The 22148-nt window shown below is 45.0% G+C and overlaps 1 long non-coding RNA gene and 1 pseudogene across 2 annotated transcripts; both read right to left on the reverse strand.

Annotated features, from left to right (window-relative positions):
• Positions 1-1250: 1250 nt before the first annotated feature.
• Positions 1251-8373, reverse strand: LOC142853658 (uncharacterized). 2 transcript variants are annotated; one of them, XR_012911230.1, is made up of 5 exons: positions 7716-8373; positions 7290-7602; positions 6105-6182; positions 3246-3378; positions 1251-2725 (listed from the first exon to the last, which is right to left on the reverse strand). It is a non-coding gene; the product is annotated as an uncharacterized LOC142853658 (long non-coding RNA). The 2 variants fall into 2 exon arrangements; XR_012911231.1 differs by lacking the exon at positions 6105-6182.
• Positions 8374-12412: 4039 nt separating this feature from the next.
• LOC142853660 (small ribosomal subunit protein eS10 pseudogene) lies at positions 12413-12907 on the reverse strand (annotated as a pseudogene).
• Between the last annotated feature and the right edge of the window lie 9241 nt (positions 12908-22148).

The following is a 22148-nucleotide window of genomic DNA, read 5'->3' on the forward strand; positions in this document are numbered from 1 at the left end:
GTCAAGTATCCTACCCAATGGGACCTAGATATTTGCATTCAATCACCTTTACCTCCCACCAAGGTTTCCAAAACCTCTTCAAGAACTAAAGCAGAAGATAAAAAACAACAAACCTCAAAACAAAACCAAACAGCAGATAGGGCCATTCCCCAGTGATAGAGCTCAGAATCAGAGAACATCTCCCTAAAGATACTGGTCCTGTCCTTTTGGAGACTACTATCAAAAGTAGGAAGGCACATCACTGGGTTGAGGTGAGTGTGGGTTATTTCTCAACATTCTGGCTTTCAAGTCTCCACCCAGCTACATGCTCTGTGTGTCTATGTGCAGAGATGCCAAGTTCCTCTTAGATGCAATTTTAACCTTTAAAAAAATCATCTACTAGAACTTAGTAACACGTTCAGAAATTTGATTTCTGGAATAGTTCATCGGATTATCTGAATTGGCCACTTCAGTCTCCACTTACAGTGTCTGTGATGGAGCTGAATGTGGCTCAGTTGGTAGAGTGCTTGCCTAGCAACCACAAAGCCCCAGGTTCGAGCCCTAGCACCCATTAACAGAGCATGGTGGTATTGCCTTTAATCCCAGGACCAACGAGATGGAACAGAGGATTCTGAGGCCAGCCTGGGCTACAGGATATCCCATCTCAAAGAAGAAGCACAGCTGTGGCATTCCTAACTACTCAGTAGCTGTGAGTACCTGTGCAAGGCTGGGTTTGCCCATCAACGTTTCACCGTGGACAAGTCATGGAGAAGGAGGAGCTCACTAGACCCTGCCTCTCCTTGAGAATATGGACAGTTAATGGATGCTGGAGGAGGAAGAGACATCTTCTTCAGTGGTGTGACTACTGGCAGGTCACTCATGCTCCGGTGAGTAACCCTAAGGAAACCCAGTGGGTCGCAGGTAAAAGCTGTTTCTCAGTATAACCCCGATACCCACATGGTGAAAGGACTGTTTCCTGAAAATTGTCCTGTGACCTCCAAATGAAGACTGGGCGTAAATAACATAGCTACAACTATATACATAGCACTATACACACACATGTATGTATATAGTGCTATGTATATAGTTGATGTATATAGTCTATGCATTTATGTGTGTTTGTATATATGTATATACATATATAGTTAGTTACTTTGATACTTTAAAAGACAACAGATAAGCACAAAACACAATTCTTACATTAAAACAAATAAGCAATAATTTATTCTGCAGCCAAATATGCATAATCATTGCCCAAGAATATGGTTTCAGATTATCCCAAAGACCATGTTCCATGTGGAAATGTTTTCATGAAGTTTTTATAGTCACAGAACAAAAGAAAGTATGAAAGCAAATCACTTTTCGAGTACACTGGTTAGAACATCGGGTGGGTGGGTGTCCTAAGTTTCATTTCTGTTGCTGTGATGAATATTCTTTCTAAAAGCAATATAGGAGAGGAAAGGAGTTGGGTTCATTTGGATTTATTTGGCTGGGTCATGGTCCATTATTGCAGGAAAGTCAAGGCAGGGGCATGGTATCATAGCCACAGTCAAAAGCAGAGAGAGGATACAGGCATGGTTTGATTGCTTGCTTGATGGTTCTCTTATACTGTTTGGGATTCCATGGTGTCTAGGGAATGATGGGCTGGGTCTTCTTTATCAATGAATAACCAAGACAACCACCCACAAACATGCTCAAGGGTCAGTCAAATCTAGATCTTTCCTAATGAAGACTCCCTTCTTTTGTGACTCTAGGCTGTGGCAGGTTGACAGTTGAACCATCATAGTGGGTTATGGTAAATCAGGGGAGCTCTCTGCCGTGCGTTTCAGACACTGCCTGATGACACCCTTAACTTTTGGGTGTGGAAGTTAAGAGTCTGTTATCACATTCCAAAATAATTTGTCTAATAGCCACGAAGATGTTAGGTTAGACGTTGAAGTGGGCAACAAGTGGTTGTTAAGGGAAGTAAAGATAAGCCTGGGGTGATTTGTCTCTGGACCTGCAACATTCCAACGGTCCACAATCACACATTCTAATCTGTCAGTCTTGGAGAACCTTTAACATGGGTGTGGCTTTGTGTGGAAACTTCAGTTCAAGGTGGGAATGTTTATCTCGGCTTCGTTTAAAGTGATAGCTGTAGAAAGTAGTGGTGTTGCAATCTTGGGGACTGGCCCAAAGAGTGGGTAACCCAACTATTAAATGCTGCATGAACATACTGCAGTGGGAATAGACATTTACAATATATTAGTGGGGGAAAATGTGGTCTTACAGAAAAATGCTACGTATACATGAACACAATGTACAATATACACACAAACAATGTATTCACAGAAGTAAGTGGACATCAAAATATGTTTATCAAAGCAATCAGTTGGGGTTGGCATTGGACGTGGAACACTAAGGAGAAAAGGGGGTGGGGGAGGTTAGAAGCACAGTGCATGGGCTAATGGTTTCAGGGTATGTGAAACCAAAGCTATAATTAAGTCAGTTCTCTGCACTTGAGGTTAAGGCTTCAAAGTTCAGAGGTCAAAGAGATAGCTCAATGGTTATAGAAGTTTATTGCTCTTGCTTAAGACCTGGATTCAGTTTCCAGTACATAATGGCAGCTCACAAGGCCTCTAACCCCAGCTCCAGGGTATCTGATGCCCCCTTCTGGCCTCTGAAGTCTCCTGTACGCGCATGGAGTTCAAGGCCACCATGATCTACAATGTAAGTTCCAGGACAGTCTAGGTTACATGGAGAAATCCTGTCTCGAAAAACAAAACACAAAACAAACCAAGTCAGTATGGGTGCTAGAGAGATGTCTCACCAGTTAAGAGCTCTGCTTCTCTTCCAGAGGACCCAGGTTTGATTACCAGCACCTACATGGTAGCATATGCTATCCATGTTCCAGTTTTAGGGAATCCAATGTCCTTGGGACCAGACATGAATGTGGGCCATAAACACAGACAATTATACATCTATACACATTAAAGAAATAAAAATTTAAAGAGAGTAAATATAGAAAATAGAGACTGACAGTAGTATCAACACAGGACTGGAGAGATGGCTCAATGGTTAAGAACGCTGGCTGCTCCTCTGGAGGACCCTGATTCAATTCCCAGCACCCACATGGCAGTCCTGAGTTCAAAACCTGTCTGAGCTACTTGGAACCCTGACTCAAAATAAGTAAATAAAAATTTAAAGAAAAAAAAAGAGTCCACAGGAAAACCACACGTGACGAGACGACAATGAAAGGTTAAATGTTCTTGGTGTTGGACACTCACCAGCCTCATCATCTTCCCGACTCTCCTCCTTCAGCCAGATTGTCTTTGGCTCTGCTTTCTCTGGCTTGAGTCTATAGTCAGTACTGGCTGCTTCCTTTGGCTGCTGTCTTGGCAGGCACACTGTTGATATTCCCTTCAAGGAAGCAGAGGGTTCTGGCTTTGGCCACACACAATGTAACCCCCCCTTCTGTCTGTTTCTTTCCCCCTCTTTTCTTTCTTCCTCCTCTTTTTCCTTTTCCATCTCTTTCTCCCTTTCCACCTCTTCCTCCCTCTTTCCCTCCTTTTCCCCCTCTTGTGTACACACACACACACACACACACACACACACACACGAGCTATTCCTACTTTGAATAAAGCCAACCCCACAATTAGTGGTTTCGGGTTGAAATTCGATACAGAAGTAAAAGGGATGGTGTAAATATGATGTCAATGAAAGTGTTCCAGAGAATTCCAAGAAGTTATTTGTTCCATAAATAGATGACTAGAGCCAAACTTTTTTAAAAGTTTTTTTTAAATCATCTTCTCCATTCTCATACTCCAAACCTAAGGATTTGTATTACCAAATATGGTGACTTTAGTATTTTATCTAGAAAAATACTTCTGATGGTGGCCATCAGTCTATAACCAGAAGACGAACGAGTCCCAAACTCGTTGCAACTTTTTGTGAGACTTAGTGTCTGTGGGGTTTGTTCCACTGTTATTAGCTTTCTGGGGTAAGCTCAGGCTAATAGGGAGTCAAGATAAAGCTTGCATCTTAGAATAAAAGGGGTCTGGACCATACCATTGCTGTTTTCCTCATCTGATACGAAGGGAGAATCAGGCTTTTTCTATGTTCGTGTTCATTGTTTGTTGAGACAGATTTGCTAAGTAGCCTGGCCTGGTTTTGAACCCGAAGTCCTTCAGAGTGTCTGGGATTTCAGGTGTGTGCCCTTATATTTACGAAGATTTTACTTTATTTATTTTAATTTGGAGACAGGATCTTATGTATGGAAGGCTGGCTTGGGACTCAGTGTGGAGCCAAGTGTGATCTTGAACTTCTGATCCTCCTGGCTCCATCTCCTGAGTTTTGGGATTACAGATGTACACCCCATGCTCAGTTTTCTGCAGTGCTGGGGGTCCAACCAAAGGCTTTGTACAAGTTAGGTGCCTTTTCTTTTTCTTTTCTTTCCTTTCTTTTTTATTTTTTGAGACAGAGTTTCTTTGTGTAGCCTTGGCTGTTTTGGAACTCACTCTGTAGACCAGGCTGGCCTTGAACTCACAGAGATCCGCTGGCCTTTGCCTCCCAAGTTCTGGGATTGAAGATGTGTGCCACCACCACCGGGCCTAGGCAAGCTTTCTATCAACTGGGCTGCATATTCCTCACAGAGACTTAATCTTTTTTAATGGTCAAATAATATTAGGATGCATGCTATTAGTAGCGTTGCTATCAAGTACCAGTGCTTGGGAGGCAGAGTCAGGCTGATATCTGTGAGTTCGAGGCCACTACAAAGTGAGTTACAGGAGAGCTAGGACTACACAAAGAAACCCCATCTCATTAAACAAAAACAAAACAAAAAAAGTCCTGACTAATCAACCTCAGGACCCAAGTTAAAAAACAAAAAACTGAAAAGAACCAGGCTTGGTGATATACACTTGGAACAGTTATCCTGGGGAAGTGGAAACAAGGTGATCCCTCGGGCATTGTGGTCAACCAGCTTAGCTTACTTGATGAGTTCTAGGCCAGTGAGAGACCTTGTCTCAAAAAACAAAATGAATGGTGTCTGGGAGATGACAGCCAATGCTGCAACCTACACACACACACACACACACACACACACACACACACACACACACACACACACGAGGAATAGGCACCTGCATGCATACACAAAATAAAAATAAAACACTATGTGCCCACCATTTACCCTCACTAACCTCATTCTCACAGAGATCAGGTCTCTGCCTCCCGAGTGCTGGAATTAAAGTGTGCGCCCCACCTTCACCCAGCAAGCGTCTCTGAGGACTGTTGAAGTTGTCTTTAGATTTCTTTCTCCTCTGCGCTGCCTGCCCACTGGCTCCATTTCTGCTACCCACTCCCACACCCTAGGAAATGACCACTCCTGGGGAATGAAGAGACCAACTCATCAGAATCATGACTGAAGTCATACGGGATGATTCAGAGATCTTTCTGATGGACCATGTGCACGGTGGTTAGTTTTTGACTGAAGAGACACCTAGCTCGATCAGAGGCCGTCCTCTCCCCTCTACCTCCGTCGTGTGCTGAGTGACTAAGGACAGCACCCAAGGGGTCTCTAAAGCGGCATTTCCACCGGCTTTTAGTTTATAAGTATCTTTTATACGAGTAGCACAGCCTTCTGGCCTTCCCTCCCCATTCCCTGCAAATGCTTACGTGAAATAGCTGTTACTGTGGGGCAGCATAGGGTGTGCTGGACAAAGGTGAAGAGGAACCTAGATACTGCCTGAAGTGTGTCACCAGCAGAGAATGGCCATGAACCTTGCTCGCCTCTGGATTAACAAGGCCTCTGTAGTGCCTTTAAACCTAATCTGGTTTTCCTACACCAAAGAAGGTGTACACAACTATAGCTGTGATGTACGAAGTGAGGCGGAGCTGTTTGAAGGATGTGAAGTCAGCAGTAGATCAGTGCTCCGCCATCCTGCCCTGAAATGCCCAACAAGTAGAGCGAGCAAACAAACAAGCAAATAAGCAAGCAAAAACAGCCGTTCAGTTTAGATTACTTTTCTTAGCCTGATAGCTAAGAAGGTGAGTTTAAGAGAAATCCGGCAGCTAGGAATGTAGCTCAGTTGGTAGAATACTTGTCTAGCATGCATGCAGCCGTGGGTTCGACCCCTGCAATGTACCTTACTGTGGTGATGCTTGTCTGTTTCCCCAGAACTCAGGAAGGGTGGCCAGGAGAATCACAAGTTCAAAGTCATCTTCTGTGATAGAGTAAGATTGAGGCCAGATTAGGCTACATGAGACCTTGTTTTAGGGAGAGACAGATTAAAGATAGCCAAGGAACTGATAATTTTATGCATCCTCATAAAATTTTAGAGTCCAAAAAGATTTTTTTTTTGAGACAGGGTATAGCTCTGGCTGTCCTGGAACTAGCCCTGTAGACCAGGCTGGCCTCGAACTCATAGAGATCCACCTGCCTCTGCCTCCCTAGTGCTGGGACTAAAGGTATAAAGCATTACAACCTGATTGAATCCTACTTTGTAAAGACAAGTAAAAATAAAATGATTTGACAAGAATTAATAATGCAAATTAGACCTTTCCAATATGGATGGGGCTATTATTTATTGTTATTATTACTAATTATTATTATTATGGCTACTGGAATGGCAGCTCTGTACTCCCCAGGGCAGACTGTGTTGGTCATTTCTACCATCGTATGTACTGTGGGCGTTGAAACACAGTAAGCGATTCATAAGCAAACAGCAAACTCTCTGAGTCTAAAGTAATTGCAGAAAAATGAACAATGCCATTGCGAAATCTAGGAGACCCGGCTTCAGAAGTTCCATGATCCAGGAATTAAAATGTCAACAGAATGTGACTTCTCTGCCCTGGGTCTGTTCTGCTTGGTTTATTCTCATCCAGGGTCTTCTCTGAGATTTGAGAGATGGTCATAGAAGTTCTAGGCTGTCTCCTTTAGGAGTCAGGTCCGAAAGGAAAGACTTATGTCTTTCCCAGAAACAAACTCCTGGAGCCCTGCTGCCTCTAACTGAAACTGTATCATAGGCATCAGTAGAAGTATGATACATTGATAGGCTTTGATGTGGCTCATGTGTAAAGAAAATCGGTATTAGACAATCTAGAAAAAAAGTTAATAACTGTGTATTTCTTCTTTCTTTTCTTTTTTTCGAGTCAGGGTTTCTCTGTGTATTCTGTAGACCAGGCTGGCCTCGAACTCACAGAGATCGGCCTGCCTCTGCCACCCAAGTGCTGGGATTAAAGGCTTATGCCACTATTGCACGTGTGTGTGTGTGTGCTCGTGCGCACATGCCAGACCAACCTCGGGTGTTATTCCTTCAGACACCACCTACCTTGTTTTAGGAAGCCGGATCCTTTCACCTTCACTTGGCACTCAGGGGTTTGGCTGGGCTGGCCAGTCGATAAACTGCAGGAGCCTCCTTTCTCGGCCTCTCTAACCCTGGGATTACAAGTGTGTGCCAGCATGCCCAGCTTTTCTTTCACTCCAGTTCTGGGGATTGATCTCGCGTCCTGATGCCTGCACGTCAAGCACTTTACTGACCACGCTATCTCCGCTGTGCCTTCTTTCAAATTTTTTGGGTCATCCTGAGACCCTACCCACTCAACTATCTCCCGCCAACAGGATAAGAGGGAACATTGTTGAATCTGTAGAAACGAGGAAACCACTAATGAGGTTAAGGGGTGTGGACAAGTCACACAGCTTATACTTAGGAGAGAGGAGCCACAATTCCAACTCAGGCAGCCCTGCTCGTGAATACCTGGTTTTCTGCTGCCTGAGATGATGGTGCAGTCCTTCCAGAATTACTACTTACAGAGAGCTTGCTGGCAGGACCCGAGCTAAGCAGTGGTCCAGCTCAGAGTAGGGTAATAATTGGCTTCTTCATCCCATCTTGGGCTTGCTTTTTGAAGAGTGTTTTGGACCCTGGTAGCTCTGTTCTCATGCACGATGTATTTGCTAATTCCTGGAACCGAGAAGACTTGCCAATCAGCTTCTTGGAGACGGATGACTTCTTAAATGTCAAATGAAACATTGAGTTGTTAAACTGTGCTGTTTTAAAATGTCAGGAAAAACCATTATTTTTGCAGGCAGAGCTTCAGTGTGGTCTGATTTTGAGTCTGTGAAATAACTCTCGTCTTCAAGGAAAAAAACTTTTCACTACTTTGAAAAAAAAAAGTGCTGTTATTTTGTCCATGGAAGACTCCAGGAGACACCAGTGGCCTCTAAGCCCTGCTTACGATGGAGAAGTTTTAATTTTTCCTGGTCTCTCTCAAGGTCTTTCTTCATGCAGTCTAGGCTTCCAAGAAACACCAAGGAAGGCCTCCACCCTGCTCTTTCTAGCTTCTTTGTCCCTCTCCCTCCAGTAGCCCAGCTGGGTCATGTGTCCTCTGGAATTGATTTCCACTTGAAGTATTTTAAGCTCCTTCCCTGCAGAGCATGGTGGGGTTTTGTGGAACAGAGGCAATACCACAAGAGAGTGTGGCAACCGTGACTGAGAAGGAAGCAGCCCTCGGGGCCTCTATCAAAAACTTCCCAGTGCTGAGAGAGCCGATGGAGAACCGCTGTTTTCATCTCTGCCTTGCCGGGTGATTAGGGGCAGAATTCAATCTCTACAAAGTCACCCGAAGTCAGGGTGACCTGTGTGGAAGTGAAAAGAACAGAGTTGACTGGTTCCCTTGGAGATGGAGGGATGGGAGAGGAAGAGCTCAGACTCCTGTGCATCTGGGGAGCTTCTATCACTTCAAAGCAACTTTCTGGACCGTCAGCTCTTCCTTTTACTGGCTTCCTCTTTCTTCATGACCCAGCTTGATCGACTCAAAATGGTTAGGTTGATTCTCAAGCCATCTTTGTGTCTGAAATTACACCGTAAGGCTTTACCCATGAAATTTACATGGGACAAAATTAATTGCTACACTGTCTTGGCAGCGTAGCAGCCTGCCATCTTGTGTCTTAGGCAGATTTAATTTGCATGTTTTAGACTGTCACATTCGTGTGGCACTCAGAATAGGGCAAACACAGCCTAGGAACAAAAGTGGCAGGCAGCATGCGAAAGGGTGCCTCTTCTTTCAAATCTGAAACTATCTAGGTGAGCACATGGAGCATATCAGAATCTTTCTGGTTCTTCCCTCCCCCATCCTTGTTAAATGGAGAGATAATTCAGAATGCCTACTCCCTCCTTGTAGAATTGAATTTGTTTGTATGAAATAAGATTTAAAAATACTGGTGATAACTTTCTGGATTTTGTGCTCTTGGAAATTTAGAGACAATCCTACCCTTAAGTAACAGTTTCATTTCCTTTTTATTTTTTAAGACTTTATGTGTGTGTGTGTGTGTGTGTGTGTGTGTGTGTATGGGTGTGTTTGTGCCATGTATATATGGGTACCCTTGGAGGCCAGAGGAGAGTGGTAAATCCCCTGGCAGTGGGTACTAGGGATCAAATTTGGGTCTTTTGGAAAAGCAGTAAGTACTTTTAGCTGCTAAGTCATCCCTCCAGCTGCCCAGGGAACAGTTGAAACAAGTAAATCACAGAGAAATTTGAATCTCACCTCCTGTCCATTCCTTGCAGGATAGCAGCATTGACTTGGCACTTAGAGGGCTCAGCTGGGAGTCGGTATTTAGCATGATGGCTCAAAAAGCATCATTGGACTGTCGCAAAGCATGAGTCAGCTTGGGAGAAACTTTATGGTTTTGGAGGACCTTCTCAGGGAGGGCAAGGTAACAGAAGCTCTTATTCACCCCTGGAGGACCAGCACGGAAAGTCAGGGAGGGAAAGGTTTGTTTTGGATCCCTGCACAGGACTGGGAAGCAGTGAAGCACAGGCTGGGCTGGGAGTTAAAAACTGACTCTTGACAAGTATTCGGTCCAGGGCCAGGTACAAACCCTGTCTGGTCTCCTTCATCTACAAAGTAAGGAAATAGAACTTCTCTTAGCTCTGAGAGCTCTAAGTAGGTTCTTTCCAAAGGTGCATAGCCAGGCCAGAAACTTCTGTCATCTTCAAAACAAGTTCCAAATGACTGTAGCCCTTTCCATCTGTATAGTTCCCAACTCTCCTGGGTCTGTGCTGCTGCCGTTGGCTTGCAAACACCTCCCTGTATGCAGCCTTCCCTCATTCCGACCTCATTCATTCAGTATGAAGGTGCAATGCTCTCTTCTTTCCTCTTGTGGGTTTTTGGCAAAGAGGTACCTAATTGTTCATTTTAGGGTCTCTTCGAGTGTGTAGAGAAAACTGAGGGTGTGGGTCAGTGGTAGGATGTATCCATCAGGTCCTGAATTCAACCCTGAGCACTGGAAAAAGAGCCTGCCTTCCTTTCTGCTTATAAAAATTGCAAAACCAGGGGATTGCGAGTCTACGATCATATAGTATTTCCAGTGGCACATTTTCTATGCTAATTGTTTAATAATTTCCTATGTAACTCGTACACTAAGCTACTGTGCAGATGTAAGGCTCCTTGCTCACATGTACAGTTGCTGGTTAGTAATTATGTTTTTCATTAAGAGAGCAGCAACTCATAGATACAGACGATGGTATGTGCATACGATCATAGACACGTACGGTCACTCTTGTATCACTATATATTTTAGTCATTAAGAGAACAGAGCATATTTTTAATATTCATTTTTCATTTTTGTGTCAGAGCCCTGATCGTAACACCCCCCCATCTTTTCTATATCCCCTTCGTTGTGAGGTTCTTGTGCAGAATTTTACCTCTGAATGTACTCTTCAAGGTCACCAGTGATCTTTATTTTACAGTTGAAAAAAAAAACAAAACTGAGGCCAGAGAGTTTAAGGTGTCAATGCTGGTCACAGTCAGTGTCAAGTGATAACTGAGGGATCTCCATTCCCGATCCATCAGTCACTTTCTTGCTACTGCATGGTAAATAGTTGTTATAGACATAGAACATGAAACATGTATGTCTATGTAAATATAACCATAGAAATATTTATGTTCTGCTTACATTCTATTATAGAAAGAGAGACTTGGGTATAAATTTCCCTCTTGAATGTCTTGGAGAAATGTATCTTTATGGATATGATTTGTGGGTCAGAGTAAACATAACAAGACAGGTAGAAGATATGGGTCCTGTCTCTTTAGAAGCCTTCTGCATGCTGTGCCAAGCGGATAGAGTTCAGGTACTGGTTAATAATTTATAGTATGCATTCATCTGCATTCCTCTTCGACTAAAATATTAATTCCCCATTGATCATCACTATTTGCTTTTCGCCCAGGCAGTATACAAAGTGCAGTGAGTCTGATGGAAGGCCTGTTTCCTAGACTCATGATGGCCCCATGCTTTGCCAGTAATTTACTGACTTTATTTACTTGTGGTAATGAGCCCATCACATGGAGTGTGCCAGCTGTGGGAATTGTCCTGAGAGCCTTTATTTTTAGGGCAGGGCCATGCAAAAGGAGCAGCTGTTTTCTATTGCATTTCCAGCAAGTGCCTACATTTTTATTCTGTTTTTCATGAAATGATAAGGAGAATATATAGGATTTTAAAAAACTCAGCCAGATTCTTATCAATAAAGTAGGCTTATTTAAAAGTGTCTTGAGAAAGAGTGTGTGTACGTGTGTATGTGTGAGTGCATATGTCATAAAATAACAGGTTCTGAAAAGACGGACCATAAAAGAATTGCTTTAATGACTTAGAAAATTTATGGTTAGTATAAATTTTATATATATGCATGTATTTTGTATGCATATATACATGATTTATAAAAAAATTTCATCAATAGCCGGGCAGTGGTGGTACATGCCTTTAATCCCAGCACCTCAGGAGACAGACGTAGGTGGCTCTCTGTAAGTGGAGTTTCTCTGTGTCCTGGTAGTAGCTCCCAAAGAACCACAAGAGACTTCATAGAAATTATATTTAGCCGATAGCTCAGGCTTGTTACTAACTAGCTCTTACAACTTAAATTAACCAGTTTCTATTCATCTATGTGCCACCACATGGCTTGTGGCTGACCTGTCCTCCAGCATGTCTTGCTCCCTTTGTGTTTCCTGGCGACTTCTCTGACCCCACCCTTCTTCTTCCTATCATTCTCAGTTTGGCTTTCTCACCTGACTTTATCCTGTTCAGCTATTGGCAAGCTTGTTTATTAAAACAATCATAGCCAACGTATATTCACACAGTTTAAAGGAATATTCCACAAATCTCTGTGAGTTTGAGGCCAGCCTGGTCTACAGAGATCTAGTTCTGAGATAGCCAGGGCTATGTAAAGAAGTCCTATCTCAAAAAAAGAAAACAAGATAAAGAAAGATTTCATCAATAATACTGAGATGATAGCCCGGCTGTGGTGGTGCACACTTTTAATTTCAGCACTCTGGAGGGAGAGACAGATCTCTGTGAGTTCAAGGCCAGCCTGGTCTATAAAGCAAGTTCCATGACAGCTAGGGCTACACAGATACCCTGTCTTTTTTTTTCTTTAAAGTTTATTCAAAACAACAGTCTTCAAGCTCACTGTGGTCGCTGACCACCAAAGCCTTCTCTAAACTAGAACTCGGTGGCTGAGCCAACCCTGGCTCAGCTTTCTTGCAGCACCAGGGGGCCCAGCACTCCTGTAGGTGTCTCTGTCTGCCTCCCCTCTTGTGAATCTTGCTGGGCGCTCACCCTCTGGCCCTTTGGGCCGAAGCCTGCCAGTTTCGGGACGGCTACGGCGCAGGGTGGCAGGAACGATCTCCGATCTCCGGAGGTAGGTAGAGATAATCACGGAGATACTGGATGCCCTCATTCGTAAGGGACCATGGAAGTGTCTCCAGGCAAACTGCTCCTTCGCATAGCCTCGAGACTTCAGAGACTGCATGGCCTTCATTCCATGAAGGTTGGGCACATTCTTGTCTGCCAACTCAGGGTGTTTGGGCATATGGACAACCATCACTCCTTCCTTAAAAAAGGAGTTCATAGATGGCAATCCGGTTCTTCTTGGGCATCAACATCGCAGCAGCTGCAGGGTCCGGGATGGAGGCTGGAAAGGGAGAAACCCTGTTTTACATGAGATGAAAGAAATATATCACGTGAACACCCAGTGCTCTACATACTAAGAGAAAGCCTTTCCATATTTGAATTTGAGTTTATAAAGGTTAATTGGCGAGTACAGCTTTGTTTACTGTGAAACGCGATATTAAATTCTTACTCTTCCGAGAGTGCCTGATTTCCCAAACAGTGGGCATTTCCACTGTATTGTGAAGCCATGAGAAAGTCCTGACTAAGGGGAACCGGCCTTTTTTTGCTTCCGCCTTCGGTTGCCTCTGCCTTTCCTGTTTGTGCTGTGTTTCATCTTGGGGACTGATCACTTTGTCAGTCACACTGGTGACCTCCATGAGCTGGCTCTTATTGTTCTGTCTTTTCTGTCATTTCTGACTTCCTTTTTTTCTCTCTAAAAATAAAAAAATTTCTTAGAACAATTTTGAATTGGGCCGGGAAGTGGTGGCAAACATCTTCAATCCCAGCACTCAGGAAGCAGAGACAGGCGGATTTTTTTTAGTTCAAGGCCAGCCTGGTTTACAGAGTGAGTTCTAGGACAGGATCCAAAGCTACAGAGAAACTCTGTCTTGAAAATGAAAACAAAATAAAAACAAAACAAAAGAAGAGAGAGAGAGAGAGAGGTCTTTTTGGATCATCGTCTATGCGATCCCTGCGTTGTTGGGGTAGGGATGAGACAAGACTTAACATTTCTGTTCCAATCTTTTTTGTTTTGTTCTTTCAAGACTGGGTTTTTCTGTGTAACAGCCCTAGCTGTCCTGGAACTCAGAACTCCCTCTGTAGACCAGGCTGGCCTTGAACTTACAGAGATTTGCTTGCCTCTGCCTCCTGAGTCCTGAGATTAAAGGCTTGCACACCAGCACGGCCTGGCTTTGTGTTCCACCCTTGAATGTCACGACTGTACTACTTAGAAAGTCACCATTTTAACGTATCAATTCTTCATGTATATATTCATCAGTCAAGACCAAGTGAGAAACCTCTTTAAGTGTGTACCAGAGAAGCAATTCAATGCAGGAGTTATGTATATGACGATGGTGATGTTGGGAGGCGGAGGCTCCTCAACAGAAAGATGAACATAAGGCCCCGAACCCAAAATGGCCCTGATTTTTCCTCTCTCTCCATCCTCAAGCCCACTGGCCCATCTCAAAGGATGATTATGGACACTGGAGATGAAGAAAGGACAAACTTTTGAGATCAGCAGCCCCTTGAAGGAGGTGAAGGAGACTGGCGTGGGATAGACAGTAGGGCCGTGAAGGCAGGCACACACAATAAAGGGTGAGGAGAGGAATGGATTACGAAGCCACAAGGCTCAGGATACACACATCATCTTGTACAGTGAGTCCTCTTAATCCATTACTGGCAAAAACCCAAGGCCAGACTCAGAGAGCAAGGGCAGCAACCCCAGGGATAGGCTCATTCGTGATAGAGTTCAGCTCTTGCAGTGTCTGCTTAAGCTTGCCTCCCTTTGGGACTTTCTGGTTTCCTTCCTCTTGGGCTCTCCCCTCCCCACGCCCACCCTGTCATCCCCCCAGTTTCCCTGCTTCAACTTCCCTGCTGTCGTTAGTCAGAATGCTGTGGGTTTCCTGGGGGAAAGCCTCAACTCTTCTTCAGCTCTGGAGGCTTAAAATCATTAAGTCAGGGATTATTTCTACCCAAGAATCTCTTCGGCCTCAAGGTTCCACAGAGGAAGTGATCCCTGAGCACAGTACTTGGCACTCAGAGCGCTGCTAAGCTTTGTCATGTGTGGTCAAGGGTTTGAATTATTGGCTCAGTGACTTTGTAGTTATAGATTTCCTGAGGTTAATGATCGTGCCCTGTGGTGCTCAGAACACAGTGTTCCTGAGCGTTAGGTGCTGAGGGTTATGACTGTGAGCGAGAAGTCCACGGGTTAAGAAAGATAAAGCTTTACTTCCTGTAGACATGGGGTAAGTTATAGAAGGTCCCTCGGTCTTATTTGTGTGTTTTGAAAGGAACCTACTTCTGTGGCTTGTTCATTTGCATCACAGGCCATGGGAGGACAGAAATGTTTTATGTTTCTCTGTAAGCATCTAGTGTGTCACCTCGCCCAGAGACAATGTGTTTAGCACATGTTTAGTGGAGAGAGCCCTTTCTGAGAAACTGGGAACAAGGAATATACAATGTGACTAAGTTTAAAAAATTGTTTGGGGAAGGGAGCCAGGTAGTGGTGGTGGCACACCCCTTTAGCCCCAGCACTCAGGAGGCAGAGACTAGCGGATCTAGTTCCAGGCCAGCCCAGACTACAGTGTGAGTTCCGGGACAGGCCCCAAAGCTACAGAGAAACCCTGTCTCAACCGCCCCCCCAAATGTTGTTTGGGGGTGGATGAGTGATTGAGAGCCCTTGCTGCTCTTCCAGAGGACCTGTGCTGGGTTCCTAGGCTCCCGATGAGAAAGCTCACAACTGCTTTAACTCCAGCTCTGTAGGATCTGATGCCCTCTTCTGGCCTTTGTGGGGCCTGCACACATGGCATACACAACACACCTAAATTAAGAAAAAAAAATGGTTTTGGTTTTATTTTTTTTTCCTTTTTCTTTTTTTCTTTCTTTCTAAGGCAAGGTCTTGAGGCTCAGGTTGACTCCCTATGTTCACAGAGATGACACTGAATTCCTGATGTTCCTACTGCCACCTTCCCTGTGCTGAGATTACAGCGGGGAACCACCACACTGGCAGGATTTTTATGTATTTATACTAAAAGCATTTCTACTTTTGAGTGCTGTGTTTAGATAGCGCATGCACGCACACACACACACACACCAAAACCAACCCCCCTAGGAATCTACTTATCAGAGGTTGCAAATTCAGGTGCCCATCAGTATCAAATGAGCAAGGTGAAATTAACCTGATTAAGTCACATGGGAGTATTTTGACTGTAGAGACCTGAAAAATACTGGAGAGGAATTTCAATGTCCTCTCCTAAAGGGGGCGGTTGATGCTTTGAGATTCTCTCCTAACAGATTTTTGTTATTCGAGAGGGTGGCCCCAGTTATGTCAGAAACTATGAGTGTTTATGTGACAGTCCTCCTCGTTTGTGACTTGGTTAGCCGCACTGAAAAGAATCCACCGCAGACTTCTAGGTATTAAGGACCCAGCCGTCCTCATCAAAGTGCTTTCTGAGAAGTTCTGAGCCGCACGCCAGGGGCTGGGGGCTCTAACTCAGTCTGGCATCTTTTCCAGTTTCCCCTTTCCCAGGCCATTTGTCTGTTGTGCTGTTTGCTCGAAGAGGTAACCTTAGGGCAAACGAGAGACCTGTTATCTGTCCTGCACTTTGGCTTTCTATTGACAAAAGTCCTTACTGGGTCTGGTCTTTCAGATTAGTGTCAACAGTGGTCATTAGAGCAGGAGCGATGATAGATAGATAACCAGCCCTGTGTCTCCCCCACACTGTGTGCTTATGCATAGAGGCCACCAAGATAATGGCAACTCCAGTGTTGAGATGTGGTTTGCCTAGATAGGGTACCACACTGCTGTCAAGGCTAAGCCTACGTTCTCCAGCCAAAAGAATCAGTTAACTCCAGTTGTAGCGAGAGATCGCTGTGTGCTGGCGGGGTGTGCTAGCTCAAGCTGAACCCTTTGAGTTTCAGGAGACCTACTTCAATTTGCAGTTGATTTGATCTTGAGGGGAGCTAATCGAGGTAGTAAATGAGTCATTTTCCAGAAAGATAGGCCTAGAATTGGTTCTTGGCTCAGAAAGGCGTGAGTCATTTTAGTCACCAGTGTGATGCACGGTGACTCACTTCCCTGTGTGATGTCATGTTTGTTCCATGTAAGACTTGCCCCCCCTCGTTGTTTGGTAGTATTAAGATTTCTTTTTCTTTTTTTAAAAAAGGAAACTATTGTAGATGAAGATGAAGCACTCCCGGTAATGCATAATTAGGCCAATAAAGAGAGTCTTGGCTTTTGTCACAATGAACTTGCAGGGGCAAATGAGTGATAAACGCTTGGATGGTTGTTCTTGTTGATTAGGCCTGTTAATTTCCAAATAGCGGAGCTATTAGCTAACGTTTGACTGAAAGCACATTTTATGTCAAAGAAAAGAAATTGCTTCCTCAGTAATTCAGTTTTTTTAAAAAATATTTATTTATTTATTATGTATACAATCTTCTGTCTGTGTGTATGCCTACAGACCAGAAGAGGGCACCAGACCTCATTACAGATGGTTGTGAGCCACCATGTGGTTGCTGGGAATTGAACTCAGGACCTTTGGAAGAGCAGGCAGTGCTCTTAACCGTTGAGCCATCCCTCCAGCCCCAGTAATTCAGTTTGGGGGGGGGGGAGAAATATTTAAAACTCAACTTCATTTGAAAGAAGTGAACAAGAGGAGGCTGAAGAGATTGTTCAGCAGGTAGGACCTCTCACTCTTGCAGAGATTAGGAGTGTAGTTCCCTGCACCTACATGGTGGCTCATAACCTTCTGTTGACTCTAGTTCCAAGGGATCTGACTCTCTCCTCTGACCTTGGGCAGGCGCTAGACACGGCACATGTGTGGTGCATATATGGTCATAAAGGCAAAACATTTATACAAATAAATAGTTTTTAATTGAACAATAGACAGTTAAAGAGAACATATGAACTTCTTTTTCTGAAAAGGGCATATTAGACTGGGCTTGGTGGCGCACGCCTTTAATCCCAGCACTAGGGAGGCAGAGGCAGGTGAATCTCTATGAGTTTGAGGCCAGCCCAAGTCAGGATTGCATTGTGAGACTCTCTCTCACATACCTGGGCAAGCATGAGTGTGCACGCACGTGTGCGTGTGCACACACACAGATTCATTAGGGGTGGTATGGATGAATGGATAAGCAATATGGCTCAGAGGGAAACACTTGCTGCACAAGCTTGGTGGCCTGAATTCGAGTCCCCGAATCCACATGAAGATAGAAGGAGAGGACCAAGTCCCAAAGTTGTCCTCTGACTTCCCCCCACACACTGTGGCATGTATAATACTACAAAAAAAAAATGTTTTAAAAGAGACATTAATTCATATGCAGAAAAGGAACCCAAACCAGAATATTTATTAGAAAAATCATCAGCATTTTCAAGCTATGCAACAAAATGTAAGAACACGGTACCAAGGCCTTGTCATGCTGTGCCAGATAGGAGCGAAGCTCAGTGTGCGCCTGCTGTGAGAGTCGAGTCTAGGAACTCAGCGGAAAACATATGGGTCTTCCAAGGCAGACCAAACAGAGTTATTCCTAGCGGAGCCATATCCTGGGAAAGGCAAAGCTATGTAAGTTAAGGTGGCTTTGATGGTGAGCGGCAGAAGTCCCTTTGATCTAACTTTAACTGAAAAGAGGACGTAGGATGGATGAGCCAAAGGAACTGCCAGATAACTGGGTTCTGAGCAGTTGGATACCCCCAAGTGAGGTACTTCTGAATCTTCCAGATTCCAGCAGACTTTCTTTTCTGTTTCCCACCACCGGAGCTTCTGGCTCCCAGGAGAATACCCATTCATTAAGAACACCCATTTGGGGCTGGAAGAAAGGCTGACTCAGCGGTTAAGAGTGCTCGCTACTCTTCCAAAGGACCCAGGTTCAGTTCCCAGCCCCCACACTGGGTAGCTTACAACTAACCGCCTCTAACTCCAGCTGCAGGGGATTTAATCCTCTGGTCTCCACTGGCTCATGCACACAGGTGCACATACTACACACACACACACACACACACACACACACACACACACACAACTAAAAGTAAAATCTAAGAGAGAGAGAGAGAGAGAAGCCCAGGCATAATGGTGCATACCCTTAATCCCAGAACTAGAGAGGCAGAGAGAGGGAAGCAGATCTCTGAGTTTGAGGCCAGCCTGGTATACACAGCAAGTCCCAGGATAGCCAGGGCTACATAGAGAGATCCTGTCTCTAAACAAAAACAGAAACCAAACAAACAAACAAACAACCCAGAGAATTCAGTTTTATTAAAATAAAAAATAAAATAAAAAACTGTTCAGGGTCCTGGAGAGACGGATTAGCAGTTAAAAGTACATACTGCTTTTTCAGGTCTGTTTTCAGCACCCATATCAGATGGCTCACAATATCCTTTAAGTGCAGCTCCAGGAGATCCATTGCCCCTCGTAGGGCCTCCTTGAATACCTGAAACTATGAGAAATCTTCTACAATCTAGCTTGTTTATTAATGCAAGACAAGGTGAAACACGATTAATAAAAACTTGGAGAGAGAAATTGGGGTTCAGTCTGAAGGTCCGAAAAGCAAAGCAGGCAATCCCTGGCTCTTGCTTCTACCTCAATCCAAAATGGCAATCCTGCCTCCAGGAATCTCAGAATGAGCCTGAGCCTGAGAGCTGTCTCCTTCTGTCTTATATTTCTCTCTAGTTCTGGGCTCAAAGGCATTCACTGCTGGGATTAAAGGCATGCACTACCCGGTTTCTATGGCAGCTAGTGTGACTATGGGATTAAAGATGTGTGTTATCACTGCCTGGTCTGTAAGGCTGACCAGTGTGACTGTTTTACTCTCTCCGTCCCAGGCAAGCTTTATTTATTGAAATACTATTGAAATGCCACTCCAGCAAGGTTATCTACTAGAACAAGGCAGGTTGTGCTCCAGGGGTAGGTTTCTGCCTTCTATCACTTTCCCTATGGAAAGAGTGTGAGGAGACAGTTTGTTACCCCTGGGGATAGGTACAGACAGACGTTAGGGTACCACCAGGCAGTCTGTGAGTTGGGTGTTAATTGTTTTTGAGGAGTTGTCTGTGAAAGCAAGCTTTCTAGCTCTCAAGATTTGGGGAGAATTGTGGTTTATCTGGTTGGGTTGGGGAAAACCTGGTAGCACTGTAGAAGTCTCACTTTAGGGAAGCCTCTCCCATGTGGGAGATGGGAAGCCTTTGCTCCACTTGGCTTGTTCACACAGCCAAGTGACCTCCAGCGTTCTTTGTGGCCAGTTTTGTTTGTCAAACATGCTTAAATCCCTTGACCTAGTCCGTTGCTTAAGATTCTCCATGTGGTTGAATAGTGCCTCTAGGATGAGGTCCAGGGGGTTTGTTTCCCAAGACGGTCACCATGTAGCCTGATAAATATCACACCCTCTGTTATTTCCTGCACCCCAGCTATTCCAGAGGACCTGCTGTGCTCCAAACATGCCATGGTTCATCGCACTTCACTATCTGGAAGGCTTTTCGTCCTGCCTCTTCCTGAGTGCATCTTGCCGACAACTCTGCCCACTAAATTTCTCCCAAGATCGAATCCAGCTCATTTTGTTTTTGTTTTGTTTTTTCCAAAATAGGGTTGCTCTGTGTAGCTCTGGCTGTCCTGGAACTCACTCTGTAGACCAGGCAGGCCTTCAAGTCGGAGATCTGCCTGCCTGTACCTCCCAAGTGCTGGGATTAAAGGTGTGCGCCATCGCCCGACTCCCGCTCATCTTTTACATTTCAACTCAACTGTTACTTTCTCTGGGAAGCACTCCAGATCTCTAATCCACATACCCATCCTAACTAATCATCGCTTCCTTTGGGTTCCCAAGGCACTTGGTTCACACTGCTAGCAAGTGCTTATCACCTTGTTAAGAAGCATAGCCACGGTCTTCCCTACATTGCCAGTTTCCTGAGCATAGGGACCTTGTCTTTCATGTCCTTAGTGCTTCCGGCCCTCCTGGGTGTCTCTCCATGGGGACTCTATCCTGCTGGCTCCATTGTGGCATTCTGACTTTTATTCTATATCAGGTAGTATGCTTAAGATCAAGGCTTACTGGATGCCTGTGGACCCTTGCCTGATGGCTGGAGATTCTAAAGGTAGCCTTGGGGAGCTGGAAAGATGGCTCAGTGGTTAAGAACTCTTGCTGGGGACCCGAGTTCATTTCCCAGTACCCATGCCAGGTGGCTCACAACTGCCTGCAACTCCAGCTGCAGGAACTCCAACTCCCTTCGACCTCTGCTGGTACCTGCATGTACATGTGCACATGTGTGTGTGTGCTCATGTCACGTACACATGCATACACACATGCACGGAAGTAAAGATAATCATTTACAAATGACATGTTATAGTCTATCAGATTGCTTGGGCTGATACTCAAGGGGGAGAGGGACTCCTAAGTTTGGGAGAAAACCCAACTGGGGCAAAAGGCAGATCTTTCCGATCATATAACCGTGGGTCAGTGGGAACATTTGCTGAGAAATCCCTGTGCACACAGAGATAATCTCTGGTGTGTAAAAGGAACGGCAGGATCTTTTTCAAAACCGATTTCCCTTCTTTGACCTTTCCTCAGTATGATTGTACCGCTGTTAACTTTATTACCGAAGCTTAATGCCCAAGAAACCAGGAAACACTTCTGGAGACAGCTGTGAATATGGCCATTCATTGATTTTTGCCCCCACCATGAGGGCATATGGAGCGGGATTTCTGTTTCCAGGGCCAGGGCGCCTGTGTTCTCCTTAGAAGTACTAATGACAGGCACTTAAATTAGACCACACAGAGTTAAGGGAAATGACTCAGTCCTCATTTCCATCAGACCAATGAACTTCAGAGGGGCCTGGAGCCATCTACCCTGACCTCGACAAGGAGTTTCCGAACTACTGTGTGAAGCCCAGAAAGATAAGAGAAGGCAGGTCACTCGCTGGTTCTGAAGACTCCTCAGTTGTCCCAGGACACACCTCAAGGCAGGAAGATGCCAAAGTACACAGGGCGTTGGGTGTGAGCCTGGTGAGAGCAGAGACCGTGAGGCCTAATGGAGGGGCTGGCGCAGTGACAGCGTGCAGGCCCAGTCTGGCCTGTGCAGCGGCTACACATGTTCCCGGGACCAGAGCCAGCTGGTGGCTCATGGCAATGGTTTCTGGGTCCTGGCTCTGTCCCAAAGCAGGCTCGAGCTCCTCAGTCTGATCCGGCCATGGCTTTGTTCTGCCTCCAAGATGAAGTTTGGCTCCTGAGCCAGAAGGGGAAGGCAGGTCCTTGCCCTTAACCCTACTCTCCTTCCAATCGGAGACACAGGGCGGGGTCTGGGTGGGGGGCAGTGGGAGGGAGCAGAGTTCGACCCTGAACCGGTGGAGCGGTTCTGCCCTCTTTGGGTCTCGGGCACACCTCGCCCACGTACTCCGTGTTAACCTTTGAGCACTGGACTCCAGCTGATGCCAAGGTCACAAGGGCTACGGCAGAAGTCCAGAAGGTCCAGGAACACTTGGAAGTGACCCCAAACTGCGGTTATGACACTACGAACCTTGGTCTTGCTAGATATGTGGACCCACCAAATCAGG

The sequence above is a fragment of the Microtus pennsylvanicus genome, chromosome 7, assembly GCF_037038515.1.
Source record: "Microtus pennsylvanicus isolate mMicPen1 chromosome 7, mMicPen1.hap1, whole genome shotgun sequence".
Taxonomy (NCBI): domain Eukaryota; kingdom Metazoa; phylum Chordata; class Mammalia; order Rodentia; family Cricetidae; genus Microtus; species Microtus pennsylvanicus.